This window comes from Harpia harpyja, chromosome 6, assembly GCF_026419915.1.
Source record: "Harpia harpyja isolate bHarHar1 chromosome 6, bHarHar1 primary haplotype, whole genome shotgun sequence".
Classification (NCBI taxonomy): Eukaryota; Metazoa; Chordata; class Aves; order Accipitriformes; family Accipitridae; genus Harpia; species Harpia harpyja.
In genome coordinates this window covers 40089467-40109196 of record NC_068945.1, presented here as the reverse complement: position 1 = coordinate 40109196, position 19730 = coordinate 40089467, and the positions used below count along the sequence as shown (strand labels likewise).

The following is a 19730-nucleotide window of genomic DNA, read 5'->3' as shown; positions in this document are numbered from 1 at the left end:
ATGTTCTTTAAAATGCTGATAACAGAGCATCTGCAACTTCTGTAGTCAGTGCTTAGCAATCTTACTACTAGAAAGTGTTCAGCACTGGAGTAGTTTTCCTCTTGCATGTATCATTACGTGTATATGAAGACTTGCCAAGACTGTCTCCTTTTCCTTGTATGAAGTAGCTCCAGTTATTTCATCCTTTCCTTGTAGATGATGATGTTCTTACTCTTGACCATTTGATCTATGTTCAAAACTGGACAGGAAAGCTTTATCAGGTAAAGCAGGAGAATCTTTCAGCATGTGCTTTAGGCGATGTGTCTGCTTGTCGTTCCTGGTGTGATGTTTGTTCCTTTTGCAATAGCATTGCATTGACTCATGTTCAGTCGGGAACCGCTAGTCAAGCCTTCAGATCCTTTTCCGGAATACTGTTGTCTAGACAGTCATTCTTCCATCCTGTATTTGTCAGCTGATTAGTTCTGCTTATTTGTCCTTAGTGAACTGCACCTCTCTTCCATACTATTTCTCCTGTTTGTCAGCCACGCTGGCTCCCAAATTTCCTTTCTCACATAAGCATGTTGGAAGCACCTTGTCTGACAGCTTTGTTGTGAGAGATGCCATTTAGGAACTGTACTCGCTAACAAAAGTGGAGCTTGTTAAGAAAAGCAATGCATGATGAACAGCTAAAGTCACTTGGATGCCACTATGATTTGCCATTAGTTTGTCTTTGCATGTTTAAAGGAATGTATTTTTCAGATCTTTACAATGACAAGAGACTAAAGTGATAGCTCTTTTCTGTTTCTCTTCATAATGCGTGTTTCTAGCTATTCAGAATGCATGTTCCCAGTTATATAGTTTAAAAATTATGATAACTTGTCAACTTCATGTTCTTGGGCACCTGAAATGTTTTGTTTGAAAATAGTGCTGATCTAACTTCCAGATGCTCAAGGGTGGATAGGAGAGCTGCAAACAATGCAGCTCTGAAAGTCACCTGTGCTAGAGGGACAAAGGAAGAAGCTTGGATTTTGCAATTTGTAGTGGATTGTGCTTGCTCTTTTTTTTCTTGTTCTGAGTAAGAAAATAGGATAAAATCAAATCAGTTTTGCAGGGTTAAAAAAAACCAAAACAAACCAACACCATCTTATTATGGGATGTGGCAAAAAAGTGTGCTCATGCTCTTGAAGGAGAGCTAATATAAGGGAAAAAACCCCTGCTGATACTGATTGTACCTTTCATCTTTCTCCAGTTAAGGAACCAAGTCAACTTATTTTTTCAGATTCATGTGCAATTATTTATCTACTTTGTTAATAGTGACAGCTGAAATTATTACAACTGAAAGTGGGTAAAGTCTGTTTACTCAGCTCTCTGGTACGGAGTTTTGTTTTCTTGGTAGTTTGTGTTTAGAAAAGCAGAAATAGATGAGGTAATAAACGCCCAAATGGGGTTTTTTAGTTAGCAGAACTTGCAATAAGGCTTTAGAGGAATAACTTAAATTTATCTTAGTTTTGCTTTCTGTGTTACTGGATTTCAAGTGTGTGTGTGTGTCCTTTCAGGGATCTGGAAGCAGGTAGTGGCTGGTCTATGTCATCAGTAGCTAAATGTTGAATTTGTTCAGATATTTCTGTAGCAGAGAAGAATGGGGTGCCCCTTCAAATCCATTGCTTGGGACGTCTTGATTTGATTTTTAGTTTGCACTGAACTTATGACTTCCGAGTTCTATTTAGAAATGCAAAATGAGTTCTTAACTATAAAGGTGTGTACTGACACATTTTCATGAATAATTTACGTTGAGTGTATGGGAATCTATATATGCTGTGGTTAAGAGGTGAGCACCAACTGCACAATAGGGGCTCTTCTGTAATAGAAGTCATTGAATTCTGTTTAGTTATTTTGAAAACAAAGCATTTTCTCTTAGTATCATAAATCATCAACCACATATAATAGGATAATGTTTCATTTTTTGAAACTCTTTGTAGTTACAGGTTGCAGTGCAGAAGGCAAGTGATTATTCCATGAAGCCTTATTTTAACTTTTCTCCAGAGCAGTGTAGTGAGCTAAGCATGTATGAGATGTTGGAGGAGGGGAGAAACCAGTACTTCTCATGCTTTGTTTTGTTACATAAGTTAAATGCAAGTTAGCTGCAAAAATTTCATTATTGTATTATACAAACAGCAATGGCTAACGGCTTGATCCTTAATCAAGCTGTAGATATGTCACAGACTATGTAAGTATGAAATAGTTGTATGAAGTAGCATTCATACTTTTGTAGATAATGTTACCCGTAAAATACAGACTACTATTTTTCTGAGGAAAAGCCCTGTATAAAGATGGCTATTTGATTTTAAGTGTACTGTCTTATTTTTTGGGGAAAAAAGTAGCATTGGGAAACTTAAATGTCATCAGCGGTTCATAAAGTTACCTCTGATTCCTTAGGTATAACTGTGAGGTATGCTCCCTGAAACTAAGTGGTATAGAGATGGGTCACAGGTTGTAAATACTAGGTTTTTTTTGTAAATGATAACAGTAGTTTTTATAAGGAATAAAGTTGGCTGATGTTTTGTACCTTGAAGGAATATGCCTCTTTCCTAGGCTGCGTGGTTCCTTTCCTAACATCTGTACTAGGTCTGTTAGTACAGTGAGGATACAGAGCTTGACTTGCAGTTTCTGCCTTTGCATGGGATCCAGAATTACTCCTTCTGGTGTTAACATTCTCACCTCTTACTATGACAAAGAAAGAAGAAATCTGAGCATGTGTTTTTGAAACAATTTCATGGACAACAGCTGGCAGAGCTGCTGTGTTATTCATGGTTAATAGTGGAAATTTCTTAAACATTCTTCACTTATCTCTCTTCCCTATTCTTCTACCTTCCCGCCCTGCCCCCAACTTCCTTCCTTTTTTGGTCTGTAAAACTTTGGACAAAAAAAGAGGAAATCTTAAGGTGGAAAACAGAAGATCCCTGTTTTTCTATTTCAGTGTAAGAGAGCACACATTGGTTCTGTACAGAGTTCATTGCTGTAGCTATACTTACTTCTCTTCCTCCACCCACCCACATCAGAAAAAAAATGGAATAGCTAATTATAACTCAAGCCAAAATGATATTCCTTCATGTTAGCTTTCTTCCACTTGGAATAACAAGACCTGAAAGCTAAACTTTTCTCATTGGGCCAGAGGTAGTTGTGAGTGCTCAGCTGTGTTGAACAAATGGGCTTATTCCTATTGCTTGCCAGGTTAAATAGGTAAAGTAAGGGTGGAGATATCTGCCTCCACATACTTTGCCATTATATTTGTCTTGGGGAAAATATGTCAGTGATAATGGTAAGCATCTCAAGTTACAGATTCTCCAGTTGCTTACATAACTGGAAAGCTAAATTCAGTAACTTAAAAATTGTTTTTCTTTTTTTTGCCAATCAGATTGGAAGACAAGACTTGTCTGAAATCAGATTGGAAGACAAGACTTGTCTGAAATCAGATTGGAAGACAAGACTTGTCTGAAATCAGATTGGAAGACAAGACTTGTCTGAAATCAGATTGGAAGACAAGACTTGTCTGAAATCAGATTGGAAGACAAGACTTGTCTGAAATCAGATTGGAAGACAAGACTTGTCTGAAATCAGATTGGAAGACAAGACTTGTCTGAAATCAGATTGGAAGACAAGACTTGTCTGAAATCAGATTGGAAGACAAGACTTGTCTGAAATCAGATTGGAAGACAAGACTTGTCTGAAATCAGATTGGAAGACAAGACTTGTCTGAAATCAGATTGGAAGACAAGACTTGTCTGAAATCAGATTGGAAGACAAGACTTGTCTGAAATCAGATTGGAAGACAAGACTTGTCTGAAATCAGATTGGAAGACAAGACTTGTCTGAAATCAGATTGGAAGACAAGACTTGTCTGAAATCAGATTGGAAGACAAGACTTGTCTGTTGTCTCTTCTGCATACAAGTTAGGCTTTTTCTAATGATTTAATTATCCAAAGACTTTGAACAATTTCTTTCCACCAATTAATTGAAAAAGCATAGTAAAAGATGCTGAAAATAGGTAAAATATCAGAATAATATGTATTTTTCCTGGAAAGTGTGTGTTCTTGCATGTGAGGCAACTGTTGGTTTTAGAGGTTAACCTTCTTTAGAGATAGTGGTTGGAGGTGTTACATGGTAAACAATATTCAGAGGAATCTGATGTAATGGGCTCTTCAAATTCAGAGACAGGGTGATATGGAAATCACTCCATAGTCACCTGCAGAGTTGTTTTTTTTTTAAGCTACTGTTAGTGGTTGCTTCTGGAAAACACTGGTTTTGGTTTTTTAATTTAAAAAAAATAAAAATAAATAGTAGTTTTATCTCAAGCTGAGAAATTATAATGTGCTTTAAGAAGCAGTATTTAAAAGTTGCTCCCCTGATGAAAAGCCTTGGCTTGCTGGCAGCATGAAGGATGAGTGGTATCAGTCTTGCTGCTGCTACCTGTCTGCTCGGTGTTAGACCACATCCACTGCTTTTGTTTCTTCAAGCTTAACTGCAGTCATGCTTGTTTACATTCAGAAAATTCAATGGGAAGCCTTTAAGACTGAAAATTGTTGGGTTTTGATGTATTTGCATGCAAAGAAGCATGTTTCTTTGTTTCACTTCTACAAAGACTCTGTTCTACTGAATAGGCTGGGGCTTGAACAGCAATGCCTCTAAAAATGTGTATTTAATAGGTATACAGAGGTACAGAGATACCAGTTGTCAGAGGTTAGTTGTCATTAAACAGGCACAAATTATGTGGTTCCCTCTCTTCCCAACGTATTCAGAAAAACTTAACCTAGTAAACAGAAAAAAGTGCAACCGTAATGTTGGAGGAATCACGTAAGTTTTCATGATGATTCTTAGAAGGATCTGTTTGAATTTATATTGATAAACATTGCCTCTAGCTCTCTTGGTTAACAGCCTCATAATTGAAGCATAAATGTGGTTCTACAGCTTGATAGAGATCTGTGGTCTTTATCAGCATGCTTTGCCTCTCTTTGTGGGTTCCTCAGCAAAATAATGCCCAAGTAGAAAGGGACTGGACTGATAGGGAGGTGCTCATTTTTAGAGAAGCAGAGGTCCAGGATAAACTTATTTAGCTAATAAGTGTTGAATGGACTCTTTTAAACTAGCAAGTTGGAGTCCTTTGGTTAATCTATGAAGTGGATTTATTGTTTGCAGAACTGTCATAAGTTTGGCTTTTTAATGACCTCTGTTAAATGGCATTTATGTTTTTACATACCTTATGCAAAACCTCAAAAGCACTCTGCAGACTACAAATAGCAGGTTTTATGTAAAAATACAGGGTTTGTGTAGGATAGGAATACGCACAGCTACAGTACCATATGTTAAAGTAATTCAGGAAACTCAGAATAGCATATTGTCTTGAGTATGTGTGTGTGGAAACTTTGGCGAGCTGAATGTAATTGTCTGGGGACCAGCATGACTGTGTCCAGGCCAGCTCTGGTGCTCGCCCAGCTCTGGCCATGCACTTCCCCCCCCCCCCCCGCTCCTGTGTAACAGCTTCTGCGATGAACAGTTGAGAAGAGCTGATCTGGCTGAAAACTAATCACCTTTTTTGGCAGGGAGGGATTTCTACTGGATCAGCACCTCTAGCCGGGCTCGGATTGTCTGCCAAAGTACGTGTGCCAGCGTGGGGGAGGCGAGGGAGGGTGCAGCTGGGAGTACAGAAGATGGCAGGACCCCAGGGCTGCTCTTGTGTCTGGCTCGAAGTGCCTTGCAGCCGCAGTGTGCCGGTGTGTCCTGGTGCTACGTTGGCACTGCCAAGCAGTGGGGCTTTTCTGCTTTGAACAGGACCTGGCTGTTAGTGCTAAAACTCTTTCGCAAATCTTAGGTTACTCCTGCTTGCTAGCACTGTTCAGATACAGTCTTAATGTGAGCACTTTGACTAGCATGGCAGTAAGTGCTTTCCTATTCTAGAGGCTGCTTAGTAAGCAATTGCCTGTCCTCGCCATCTCAAACTTCATCTCCACATGCAACAAGCGGAACTGTCCAAACATATTTTGGATGTTAAGTTGGGATTGATTCTTGTCAACTCTGAACAGGTTGCTAAAATAGTTAGAGTGCTAAAAGAGTGTCACAAAATTAGAAATGATGGCGATAGCAGACTTTTCAATGTCTGTTAAATGTGAAACAGCATCCTTGGAACTTCTCTGGTATGGTAGCTCCAAAGCTAGGGGATCACATATGTAATATTCCTCATATTTGAGGCATTTTCTTGGGTGTCTTTCCCCCCCTTTTTAATTAGAGCAGTTGTGAACTGACTTTTACTGTATTCAAAGCATTTTTTTATCTAAAACACCCCCTGAGATTGTTTGGTGGGTGTGCTTGATGTACAGAAATGTATGAGAATAGGAACTGGAATGTGATACATAACCCGCGTATGTATTTTTCCAGGTTTCTTCAAGTTGGCAGTCACCTTGCTTGTGACGCAATTACAGTTGCTGAGTGTGTTTTCGATCAGTTTTCACACAAGGTTTTGAATTTGTGTGTCCCTGCTGTTCAGCCCTACCACAATGAACTGGGAGGTGAAGGGGAGAAAAAAAGAGCTATCCTATGTCTGCTAATCATTGGGATGGCTCAGATCCAGGATTCTGTTTATGAAGAGTTCTGTAGCATGATCTCAAAATATGTAACTTGTCTGAAAATGTTAATATTTACTTTTTTCCCTGAAGTCTTGAATCCTTGAAGTACCTTCAAAATTTAAGTGGCAGATAGTTGTTATCAGGCATTGGTATTACTGTTGCTTTTTGTGAAGATAGCTTAGATAACCCTTAGCCTTCACATCTGTATACATGCTATGTGGTTTTTGGTGTTTGTTTTTTTACAAATCTACAATATCAAATTGCAAAAGGAAGTGCTTTATGAGTGATACCTTGTACGGAAAGGTAGATATGAAGACAATTTAATGATAAAATACATAAGTGATTTGGAAAAGAATAGCTTGGTCTCCTCAGATCTATATTTAATAGGAAAGCTGTTTGGGCAGGTCTGGCTTTGCTTCTTTTTAGTTCCAAAGGTTGGATACTGGGTAATTCCATCACATGGTCATTTTTCTTCCTCTGTAGAGGACTTTAGTTACAGAAATTCACCAATGTGTAGTTCAGCCATAAAATTCTTTGACTCTTTCCTAGTATTAGTTATTACGTACTAACTAAAAAGAAATTTGTGTTCTGTATGGATGTTGACTTAATGAATGTGTGAAGGCATTCCTGCAGCCTGTGGTATGTTGTGCAGGCCCCGGAGAGGCGAGAAGAATGCTGCGGCTTTGGATGTCGCACTGAAACACTGACACTGCTAGTGTAAAATGTTGTACCACATAAACAGTAGAACATACCTGATTTAAATACCTCAAATTCTCCAAGCTTAGAGAATGGAGCAGGATTTCATATAATTTGCTTTGTAATCTCATATCAAGCTCTCTTCAAGTCAGCATTATACAGTCGTGCATGTGTGGGTGAATAGCACTTGGCAGGCTTTTCTGGCACTTGGCTCTTCTAACGTCTCCTATAATAATGACTTAGAACCAGAACTTCTACCCTTCCCCCGACTTAAATTACCCATGTGCTTCTCCCAAATAACACTATCCTTTCTGTACAACACTGGTTTTGGGCTAAATTAGTTTATTTTTCTGATAATATGAAAAAGAAATTTAGCTGTACAGTTGTGTGGAGATACATACAAAGATCTTATGCCACTTGTTTTGTGGTTACTTACAAACTGTTTTTACCTAGAAACTACTTGTTTTGTTAATCTTGCAAAGGTAAATTGCTATAAATCATGAAAACACTTATGTTAAGTATGTATTTTTATTTGTAACTTTTTGGAGGGGCTTTTTTTCCAAAAAAAAAACCCAGAAGCTTGCAGGTTGTTGCAGCAGCTTCAGTCAGAAATAAAGGGAGACTTGGACAGATGTGCCTAGAAAGTTAAACTTGGCAAACCCAATAGAAGCTTGTCAGTGCTGGTCTTGGGAAGAGACTGGATGAGGGATTATGGAGGCTAAGTTAAGTGACAGGCAGGGGCAGAGAGGTCAGAATTGCCATGTGGTTTTATCAGGTCGTGAATTGGGATTTGCAAAAGGGTTTACTAGTGAACTGACAGAGGGAAAAGCTGGTAGTGAGGCATGGAGAGCGAGGAGGAGTTATGACTAGTGAAAGGCACAAAAATATATGGAAGTGTGGGAAGCTTTGTGAGAAGCTTTCTTTATGCTCCACCGGCCTCTTTGTGGCATCTGCTGCCTGCCTGTCCAGTAGGGAAGCTGTAATTAAGGTTTGCTGCAAAACTTGCAGAATAAAGATGATGGGGGAAGCAGATCTGGGCAGTTGTTTCTGGACAATATGCTGTCAGGGATTATGGTTTGGAAAGGACATATAACATTACTTGTGGTGCTAAATGGATCTTACTAAAGCACACTTCAGAAACAAGACCATGTCAAGATTTTGAAGTGCTTGATTCAGCTTGAATTTTCATAGTATCTTGTTTAGCTGTGTGGTTTTAGGTAAGGACCTCAGATCTGAGCTTTCTGTTATCAGTTGTATTTATCTATGTTTGTAGGTCATGCAGGGTTTAGTTTGCTAGATAATGACTCCGAGAGATTCTTGAATGTTGCTAATGAGCTTTGGGCTAATCGAAAGTCATTGTCCTGTGGTGCTAAGTAAGGGCTTGCTGCTCTCTGAATGAGCTCTTCCTGAACATACACAATTTCTCACTTCCAGAAGGCTGCTTAGAAACTTTTGGCCCAATATTTAATTGTGACCAAAGAAGAGTGCTTGAACTGAGAGCTCACGGGGTAATGCTGTTGCCTGTATTATGCGCTCTAGCCATTGAGGTGCTAGTGCATTAGCTAGAATAGGCAGTATTTAGTTGCAGCTTGAGGATTCGGCCACTAATGTGTCCTACAGATGACAGTGGTTGATGCCGAAAGATGTAGACGCTACAGATGTTATCTGTATCTGTAAGATGTTATTGTTAATGCTGCTTCACCAAGGTAGTGGATTCTGTCAGTGTCCTGTTGCTTATGGGAATCAAGTTTGAATTTCATTTGTAAGTGAACTTTCAAGTGGCAAACCAATCTTGATTAAACGACATGTTCACTTGGCTTTAAAAGAAATGCTTTGTTCGCTGTACAATACATTAGCATTCCCTGTACTGTCTGTGCCAACTCATTTCACCTTGGTGAAATGTAAAATGTAGAGGCTAGTGGAACTTGTGTACCAAAAAATACCCTTATTAAATAAGGAGTATGTATTTGTTCAGAAGTGTAGAAAGTGATGAATGAGTGTGATTTTATTGAACTAAGGTTGATTGCACACTGCAGGACTTTCTTTTTTGAGGCTGCTGTGTAGAGTGAGCCTTTTGGGGCTGCTGGCAAGGCACTTTTAGTTAGAAAACAGGGTGAGTGTGTGTGAGTACATGTGTACCAGTACTGCTCAAAATACCATCACAAAGCGCTGTTGCAGAGAGTGATTGGAGTTGAACCTGCGTTAGGAACTGTCTGCAGTGGAAGTATGATGAATACATACAATGTTTGTGTGGTGGCCTTTTTATTGACAAATCACAATGGATAATATTAAAATGTTTTGAATGCCTATTTTGTTCTATAGTTCACTTCTGTAATCTTAAATATGGATTTGAAAGTGCTTTCTGTTTTTATCACAAATATGATTCAAGTTTTCAAGTAATGCAGCTGTGTGGGAGACACTGGTGACCTTACTAAAGACCGAATTCAGGCCATTCGGCTACTGTCCAAATGCTCTGCCAGCTTAGCTACTTGACCACCTGCTTCTGTTTTTCCATTCCCTTTGCGAATGTAGGTTTTGTTCATTGTCTGGCATCTCGGCATTGCCTTTTGTAAAAAAGAAATTAAATCACGTGGGTAAGGCCTATGCTATAGACTGCTTGGGGGTCTTTGATTCTTGTAGCCATTTGAATTTTCATTAGCCATTCAAGCATGGGCTTGTTGGAAGAGAACAGAGGATGATGGCTTCTGCACCTCCACGCTTGCTTTCCCCAACCGGACTGGTACACTTCAGACTGTAAGACCGAACGGCAGCCGTGTAGTTCTGCTCCTTCACACTGTAGCTCTGCACAAGCTTGGTGGTTATCCCCAGTGGGAAATGTCCAGGTAGCACTGACATGCTATTGTGGTGTGATGGTATTCCTTAAACTGTCAAAACATGCAGCTTAAGGTTTTTTGTCTCTATTCGTATCTTTTCAACATGAAAAATTGAGGAAGAAGGAAACATGGATCATAAATTTGACTTGGAGACATAATGGTAAATACCTTTGAGTATGAATCCCTTAATAGCCTGACATGGTTGGAGTGCTGAATGGGGCGTCTCCAGTAATGAGTTATATTCCCACATCTACTACTGATGTGCTCACTGACTATGTCCAAATTACATGACCTCAGTGCCTGGTTTGTAAAGCAGCATGCTGAAAAGCAGGCTGTCGCTGCTGACTGAAAGCTTGTGTACTTGTGTCCTCTGACATAGCTGAGATAGTTCAGGAGTTACATCTGTGGTTGGTTGATGAAAAATAAAGGAAAAAGGATTGGCTGTTCTGTGACTTCTCACTGTGTTAAATGCTGGTATCAGTTTCTAATGTTTCTGTCCCATTTTTGTCAACAGATACAACCATGATGCAGTGATTTGGGTGCACATGGGTATTAAGGCACTGAATTTTAAAATTGAAAAATCTTAAATTACTTCTGGTATCGGTACAAATGCCAATGGATTATTTTTTATCTTGTACTTTTAAAAATGCATTAATCATGTGGACAAAGAAGTTGTCTTTCCTGCTTTTTTTCCATTGCATCTGAAGACTGCCCTGGAGAAGCCATACCTAGCTGAAACACTCTGAGTCTGTGAGGCCATGGCACACTTCCAGCCCATCCTGACGACACCCATGTTGCAGTAAGTGCTCATAGCATCAGCTGGGTGAAGCCGCTTTGCGTCTCGGCAAATGCCCAGTGGTACCATGCTGCTCAGCATGCATCTGTACCTGGTACTGCCATTCACATACACAAGTGTTGCGTAGTGTAACTCACCATCACCTCATAGTAAAAGATGGTCTCAGCTTTTCAGCTTTCACCATCTGTCTGTCTCTGGACACCAATGTATGCATTTGATGTTCTCACAGGCTTGGTCTACCTGAGTGAATAGGATGGAATAGGGAGATACTGCAGAAGCTGTGCAGATGGTTGAAGAACACTCACTTTTGTTTTGGTGTTCACTTCCATTGCATTCTGTAATACCTGCAAGAAATGGCATCTTTCAAAAGGTTGCTTGACTACCTGGAATATCTTCTGCTGGTTGTTTGGGCAGGAGGGGAAAGCAGGCTGAGCAGGCGCTGGCTGTGGATTTGACCTAAATATAGTCAGCTATGCACGTACTTGCCACATTGGCTGGACGAGTGTGATGTTGTTAGCTGGTTCTATTGCTTGTTGGACAGATTACAGTGACTTGGCAATGCTGAAGTGGGAACTTTGGCCTCTGAGGCACAGTCTATTAAGAGGGTTGAATGCCTACATGTTCCAGCATTTGAATAAGTATCTGTTGTGTTAGGATGATGGGATCTGGCATGAGTAAGTGGTTGTGCAGACTCCACTGAGATGTGTAGGGGGATATGCATGAGGTCCATGTAGGTGTGGGGTTTAGAAGTTTGCTGGATTGCCCTCGTAGTGTCTGGAGGTCCCAAGGTTTCCCTCTGACATTGTCCTGGTTTCGGCTGGGGTAGAGTTAATTTTCTTCCTAGTAGCTAGTATAGTGGTGTGTTTTGGATTTAGTATGAGAATAATGTTAACACACAGATGGCTTAGTTGTTGCTAAGTAGTGTTTATATTAAGTCAAGGACTTTTCAGCTTCTCATGCCCTGCCAGTGAGTAGGCTGGGGGTACACAAGAAGTTTGGAGGGCCTGCAGCTGGGACAGCTGACCCAAACTGGCCAAAGGGATATTCCATACCATATGATGTCATGCCCAGTATATAAAGCTGGGGGGGAAGCTGGCCAGGGACCACTGCTCAGGAACTGACTGGGCATCAGTCAGCAAATGGGGAGCAACTGCATTGTGCATCCCTTGTTTTGTATATTCTAATTCATTTTTTATTATTATCATACTTACTATTATTATCATTATTAATATTTCCTTCCTTTTCTGTCCTATTAAACTGTCTTTATCTCAACCCATAAGCTTTACTCTTTTTCCAATTCTCTCCCTCATCCCACTGGGTGGGGAGAGTGAGCAAGCAGCTGCATGGTCCTTAGTTGCTGGCTGGAGTTAAACCACGACAGACATCTTAGAGCATTGTCATGAGGCTCCCAGTTAAAGGTGAGACACTAAGTTGTCAAGAAACTTCACTTCCTCTATCCTGTCATGCTATAGAGGCTTAAACAGAAACATTAAGTATAGCTTACTGTTTTAATAATTTATTTAATAGAAGTGGAATACTTGAGCTCCCGCTCTTAAGCTTTCTCCAGTAAATATTTATGTTCTCTTTTGATTTTCATCTATTGGGTACCAAAGATGTACTTCAGAGCCAGTGTTCCTTTACCCATTTCTTTCTTTTCCTTTCCTGCTTTGTAAAAGAATCTACCACAGAACAAGCCCACAACACAAGATGATAAATCTTTGTTTAAAAAAAACCCTAAACCCAAACCACAAAAGATCCCCGAAATGAAATACAAAACAGTCCAACTTCTACCAATTACTACCTAGTATTCTGCTTTCAGGATATTAGAAAGAAAATGAAATTAAACAATGCACATGGAAACATTTTTCTTTTTAAAGCTAGTTATTTGTGAGCATTCAGAGTTGGGGTGGGGGGAAGGTCTGGCTTGGTGTCATCTGGTATAGGGGAAGATTTCTGGTGTTGTCCTGTTTATAAAGTTTCTACTTCCCAAGTGGCAAAATACTGCATATTATAAAGGTCAGTTAAGGAAAACATTACCTCTTTGAACCATTTGCTATTAGTGTCTTCTGCAAATCACATGCTTTCAGCTGTTTTTTAGTGTCAAATGGAGATTATTTTTTTGTTCACAATGGTGTACAGACTGTGTCACCAAGTAGTGGATTGCTATGTGCCAGCAATGTGTCACTGCAAGTTTGCAGTAGTAGTATCTTGATTAAGATCACAAATAACAGCTTTTCTTGATATACCCTAAAGAGAGAGTTGTTAGAGCATCCAAGCTCTCCAGATACTTATTTATGTGGTTTTTTTTTTTAACTGGTTGTGTGCTCAGTATATATGGGCTTTAGCCTTTATAGATTGACACGTGTCTGCTAGGAAGAATTTTAAAAGGTGATGAGGAAAAATCAGTATTTTGTTTCCAATTTGCAATTGTAAATAATCAACATAAAGCCCAGTTATGTGTTTTGTGGCTAAAATTTAGGGCCTTATTTTGCAAAATAAATGCAGAGAACTGGAAATTCTGTAATGCAATGCATAGTTTTGTCTTACTTTCTCTTAACCTTTTTGGTCTTAGGCATTTGGACAAGAGATGCTATCAGTGTCAAAAGCAGTTAGGAGTAGTAATAGGGTTGAGAACTGACCATTTGTTTGCGCTATCTTGTTAGGTTATTGAAAGAAGAAACAGGGTTGCTGTTCTCTTTGCTGTCCTCCAGACATTGCTACTGGAGAAACTTAGACTTATTCTGGCTTAAAAGTTTGACAGTTGACTTCGTTATGTCATATTAACATGATGTGAATGTGCCATATATAAGCTACTGATAATTTTTGTGTAGTCTGGAGTGTGGTCTTGGCTCTCAAGCTGTTGTGCCCAGGAGAGTCTTAAGTGCATGAATAAATCATCATTGCATTAGTTTGCTGTGACAAATTGTATTCAGTGTGAATGGCCAACAGTTTATTGGGGGGGGGATGGGGCTTAATGAGAAGTGTTTGAAAATACTTGCTGCAAAAAAAAGGAAATGGTGCTGTCAAATCATTTTTTTGGGGTCAGTATTTAAGCTTCTTTAAGGTTTGCAACTAGAAAGGCCTTTTTCAAAAGCAGACTTCATGACAGACAGATCTGAAATACCTAAACAAAACCAAACTCTGATTACCCATTTCTGTCAATCAGACTAGAAGCTTGTCAGCTACTGGGAGAGGAGTGAGCAGAAGGGAAGGGGAAATGGACAAGGTAAAATTGGAGTTTCTTCAAAAATGTCCAGTTATCCGAAGGTATTTGTGAAATACTTTTATTTCTTATTGATATTTCTGCTTGATATGAAGATTTTGGTAGTATCTGTAATGCAGGGTTGGGATCAACATTTTCAGCAAGACTGGAATATTTTTTTTCTGACAAGAATACTTCCATTTATTTCTAGATTTGGTGCAGTAAGTCTAGAAAACTTACTTTTTGGACTCTAGCGTGTACATATCTTCTGTAGAGACAGCTGCTTTTATAAGATTAATACTTTGTCTTAAATACTCAAATGTATTTTTAAATTGCTCACTTCCCTCATGTTTATTAAGGTGTCAACACTATCCTATGTTCCAGATAGCACTGGGATTCTCTGTGTCCTTCAGGGTTTATATGGACAAGCTGTTAGCTCTCCCAGTTGACTTGAAAATGAGAGGTGTTCCCTATAGTTATAGGAAAGCAAAAGGTCTGTTGGTTTTGAGCAGCACTCAAGTTATTTTTTTTTATACTTAATTATTTATGATGGTGATGTATGAAATAAAAGGAGACCTTGAAGTCTACCACTATTCAAGTTCAGGTGTTTCACCTCCATTTAAACTTCTTCATTAGCTACATCCATGACTTGCTAGTTGTACTCTGCACATAGTTTGGAGATACAAAGTGGGAATAGACTAGAAGGGAAAAGTGGTGGAAAAACCTGAATTTGGTAGGATGAAGCCAGAGAGCAGACATCTAAGAGTGAGAGCTTGAAACTGTCAAGGGAAGTATTTGAGAGGGGAGACTTGGAGGCAATAGGAGGATTTGTGAAGAAGGGCTATAGGGGAGCTCTCTGCCTCTGGCAGTTGTCAAAGTCTGCTTAAGCCCATGAATATGGCAAGATAAATGAATTGGGAACATCACCTGTTGTTTATGGTTTAGCAGCAGCCTCTTTATTGGCTGTCTTAAAGTACTGGACAGTGGAGATGAGATGTTACTTGCCTCTGAAAAGGGGGAAGTAACATCTAGTCTGTCGAGCTGGCATGGACCGACTGGGAATGCAGGTGCTCTGGTTCTTTCTCTCTGTAGGCACTTCATGTACTGCTGATGTCCTGGGTTGCCATTGCCCTTTGCAGCCTGAGCTGAGCAGGTGTGCTCAGCCTTTTTGTAACCTCTTCCTCGGTTAATCCCCAAGTGATGTCCTTGTTTCCAGCTCTTCTCTTCAAGAAGTTCTTGCAAGCCTTGCAGCAGGTCACTGGGGAGAGGGTTAGGGATGAGAAGTCAATGGGACTGATTTGGGGAAGTCAAAGCTTGGAGTTGTGAAAGTGGAAGCATCTTGAGAAGGCAGGAGCTGCAGGAGGGGAAGTGAAAACAGACTGATTAACAGGCAGATGCCTGTCCAGGACTCCTTGTGCTAACTTGTCTGGTTTTTTGTCTTGTTCACATGCTTTCACCACTTTGGTGCGTGTATGAGAGCTCAGGTCTGATGCAGACATGCTCCTGTTGCTTCTGTTCAGTTTTGGCTGGCAAGCGCTGAGGTACATGTGTGCCTGTCTTCCCTCAGGCCCCTCTCAGTATCAGCTTGGAAAGTGATGGAAAGCAGCTGCAAAGGCGGTTCTTCCTAATACCTGCTTGTACTAAGAAAAGCATTTGAAATATCTTTTGATTAATAAAGTATGGGGAAGGCTTCAAACTGTTAACTCAAATATGGCATATTATTTTCATGTAATAGTTTTAGAGTTCCTGGAGGACATCAATAGCAGTGGCTTAAAAGTTATCATTAAATATATTTTAGTAACTAGCATGCTTGAGTCCTGAGGACTTCAGGTTCTATTGTAGTAGAAATAATGGTCTCTAATGTGGTCTAGAGATCTCCACCCTCATCCACACCCAATGTGTATGTCTTTCGCTTAAGATGTGTTGTTAGTTCCTTGTACCTGCAGTCACAAAACATTAGCAGATTGGCGTAAAGCATGCTTTGGACAGAACTGATGTAGCTCTCATCGACAAATGTCAGTGCTGATAGTCTGGCCTAAGGCTGTACCAGGTAACTGCTGAGAAAAAGTTTAGGGGAAAAAAAAAAAAAAAATCTGAGTCATGGTGTCAGAGAACTTGATTTGAACTTGAGAAAGCTTTGAATATGCTGTCAAAGCACTTGTATAAGCTACATGTAACTAATTCTAAATTAACCTCCACTGCCTACTTGACTATACAATCTAACAAATGTGTATATAGGCTGAGGTTTGTGTTGTGCAATGTCAATGTTGGAAGATTGCTATACTGGGGTAGGTGGGAATTTAGTAGGTTAGTGCCCTGGTCAAGCCTTGTGGCAGTCTGGCACGTGAGGAATCAAGACTTATCATGGGCTATCTCACTCTGGTAAGAAGTGGTCACCTTTCCATGTTTCACATAATGTAAAACACTGTTACAATTTTCAGCTAGTCTGAATGAATTTCGAAGTAGACATAATGGAGTGAATTTTGTTCTTTATTAACGATTTGTGAGTCTGAAGTAATACTAGTTAAGATACTTGACCTTACCTAAACCAGAGAAAGAGGGGAGAACTTGCCTTTTTACTGTAAAAACAAACAGATGTAACTTTATTTTAATAAAAAAGTTTATATTTTTAATAATTCATAGAAATAAATGCATGATAAAACTGGATCTTTGGAAAAATCTTACTAGTGTTAGTTCAAGTAGAAATATTAACAAGTTATTTTGATGAAGTATTATTTATGATTGGCAGCTTCTCGTAATTAGCAAACAATTTTTTCTGCATAAATTGCTTTTTTGATATTAATGTAATATTAATCAAAACCACTAACTCAAAGCAGGCTAGGGAAAAGAAATAATTACTGAGAGCTACAAAGACTCAGGAAAAATACTAGTATTCTCAGTTAATTTTAGTGACTGCTGCTACCTAAAACTTCTGGAAACAAATATCAAGATTTGTTTTTAAAACTAAGCTGTGCCTGCATTTCCCTCCATGTACAGAATAAACTGCTATGTCCTAGTTTTCAAAACCAGTTGTAGTGAATTTTTTTCCAATGGGTCTAGCATTTCTTGCTGTGTCAATGTACATAGAGTACTGTAATTTCTCTTGTACTAGACTTGTTTGTGCCTATGATGAGTCAAATGATTGACAAAATGAAGTAGGGTCTTTGTATTTTAGAAAGAGTGACTCTGATAGAGATGAGCCCTGTTAGAGATCTTCCCTGTCTGGGTTTATTAATCTGTGCCAATATTTCTGTAAGATATGAGAGCGCCTTTATCTTATGGAGGAATAAATGCCAGTCTCAGTTTTCTACAAATTCTTTGCAGAGAACAATTGTTCTGTTAGAGTAGACAGTGCTCAATGTAATGATCTATAATTCTTCTTCATGAAACATGGAAGCTGTCCTAAATTTTTGAGCTACTCTAGAAGGAAAGTGATGTGTGCTTTCTTCTTTTCCCAGAACCATAGTAAAACTTTAAAGTAACCACTTACCCCAGCAAATATATAGGATATCCTTTAAGAAACATTACTACTTCTATTGCCTTAATTTTTTTTCCCCTGCCATGTTCTGCAAAGAAATGCAAGTATAGCTTAGACTTCAATGGACTTTTAATTTTCTTTCTTTTACTACATATCATGAAGCTTTATGCACATTTCTGGCTCATGGTCAACTTGGTGTCCACCAGGACCCCCAGGTCTTTTTCTGCCAAGCTGCATTCCAGCTGGGTAACCCCCAGCATGTACTGGTGCATGGGATTGTTCCTCCTGTAGGACTTTGCGCATCCCCTGGTTGAACCTCAGGAGGCTTCTGTCAGCCCATTTGTCCAGCCTGTTGAGATCCCTCTGGATGGCAGCCCAACCCTCTGGCGTATCAGGCACTTCTCCCAGTTTTGTGTCATCAGCAAACCTGCTGAGAGTATACTCTGCCCCATCATCCAGGTTATTGATGAAGATGTTAAACAGGACTGGACCCAGTAGTGAACCCTGGGGTACACTGCTAGTTACTGGTCTCCGGCTAGACTTTGTGCCACTGACCACCACCCTCTGGGCCTGGCCAGTCAGCCAGTTTTCAACCACCTCACTATCTGCTCATCCTGCTTGTACTTCATTAGCTTCTCTGGGACAGCCTTACTGGAGACAGTGTCAAAGGACATACTGAAGTCCAGGTAGACACTACCCACTGCTCTCCCCTTGTCTACTAGGCCGGTCGTTTCATTGTAGAAGGGTATCAAGTAGGTACATGTTTATACAGATGTGTGTTTGTTTGACTTGCAACTCTTGAAGTGTTGTTCTGACCAGGTTTGCTTCAGAATCGGTACTATTGAGACCATAAATCTCTTCCTAGGCTTCCATACTTGAAGCTATAAACTCTTCTGTTTAAGATAAATGAATAATGCTATGCTAATTGAAAATAAATATATTTTATTAATTGTGGAATGCCTTAATGATATGTTTCAAGCTGAACTTTCAAGCTTTGGAACTACTTTAGAGACATTTCATTAAAAGTAACTAAGGAATGATCTGCTGTAGCTATCCCTGCTTAGTCTGATCGCGTGTGATTAAGCTTATCTGATGGTAATAAGCTTTACAATGTTCAATTCAAAGCTAAAATTACAAAAAGTTCTACCATGATCTCTGCCTTAAGGCTTAATATAAGCAACTCTGAAATAAAACTTAAGCTTGGGGACAGCATTATGATATTTTTTCCCATCTGTTAAAAACAAATAAACCCCTGCAAAGTGTCCCACAACTGTCAGGTTGCCATGGAAACTAACTTTCCACTGTATTGTTTCAGAAAAGGATGTGTCTTATGTGCACATGTGAACTGGTTCAACTGCAGCAAAAGTAATGGTAAATAAACTATGTGAAAGTAATCTTAAACCTCTTGCTTAAGCACTTTTTGTGTAAATCTTTACAATGAAAGAGTTTGTGTAATGTTTTTACATTGACTTTGTTGTTCTTGTCAAATAGAACAAGGGTTTCTGCTCTGGTGACTCTGGCTACCTCCTTTTCCTGAAGTTATAGAAATGAATGACAGAAGAAAAGCTCTAGTCCTTTTGGATGAGATTGTACCATGTTCAGTAGAGCATCCAGTGAATTTTCTTGGGTCACTTTGTGTTATGGGCTTTGTTTATTTGAGGGGGTTTACGTGTCTCTTAACTGAATTTGTAGGAGTAAAACTAAGGAGAACTTGCTACACTAGGAACCTTTAGTTCAAAATGTTCCAGGTCAGGTGTCTTAACTTTGCCACAGTAATGAGTTACTGAATTTATAACTAAGTGGAAGGACATGTGAGGCACAACTGAAAGATTTAGGTAATTGTGGAATATTCACATTATTATGTAGAAATGTATGCCTTTTACAATTGTAGGTGAGTTTGCTAAACTGTAAATACTGGTCTGTGGCACACGGTGACATCTTCCACAGCAGTGATACAGAACCTCTCTGAAGTCACGTTTGTCTCAGCTTCATCCTAAGTGGTGGTCATCAGGCACACAGGGTTACCAAGTTTACCTCTCACCACACAGTCTTGTCCTCAGGCTTTGAGCGTGTCCTTGGAAGGTGATACATGCATCACTGAACATCTAGTATCCTTGATTACACAGAA

General features: G+C 39.5%; 1 protein-coding gene across 2 annotated transcripts in view; it reads left to right on the top strand.

Moving 5' to 3' along the window:
* The window catches only part of DOCK4 (dedicator of cytokinesis 4), a 255398-nt gene that overhangs the window by 6502 nt on the left and 229166 nt on the right, over positions 1 to 19730 (top strand). The gene's annotated exons all lie outside the window — the stretch shown is intronic.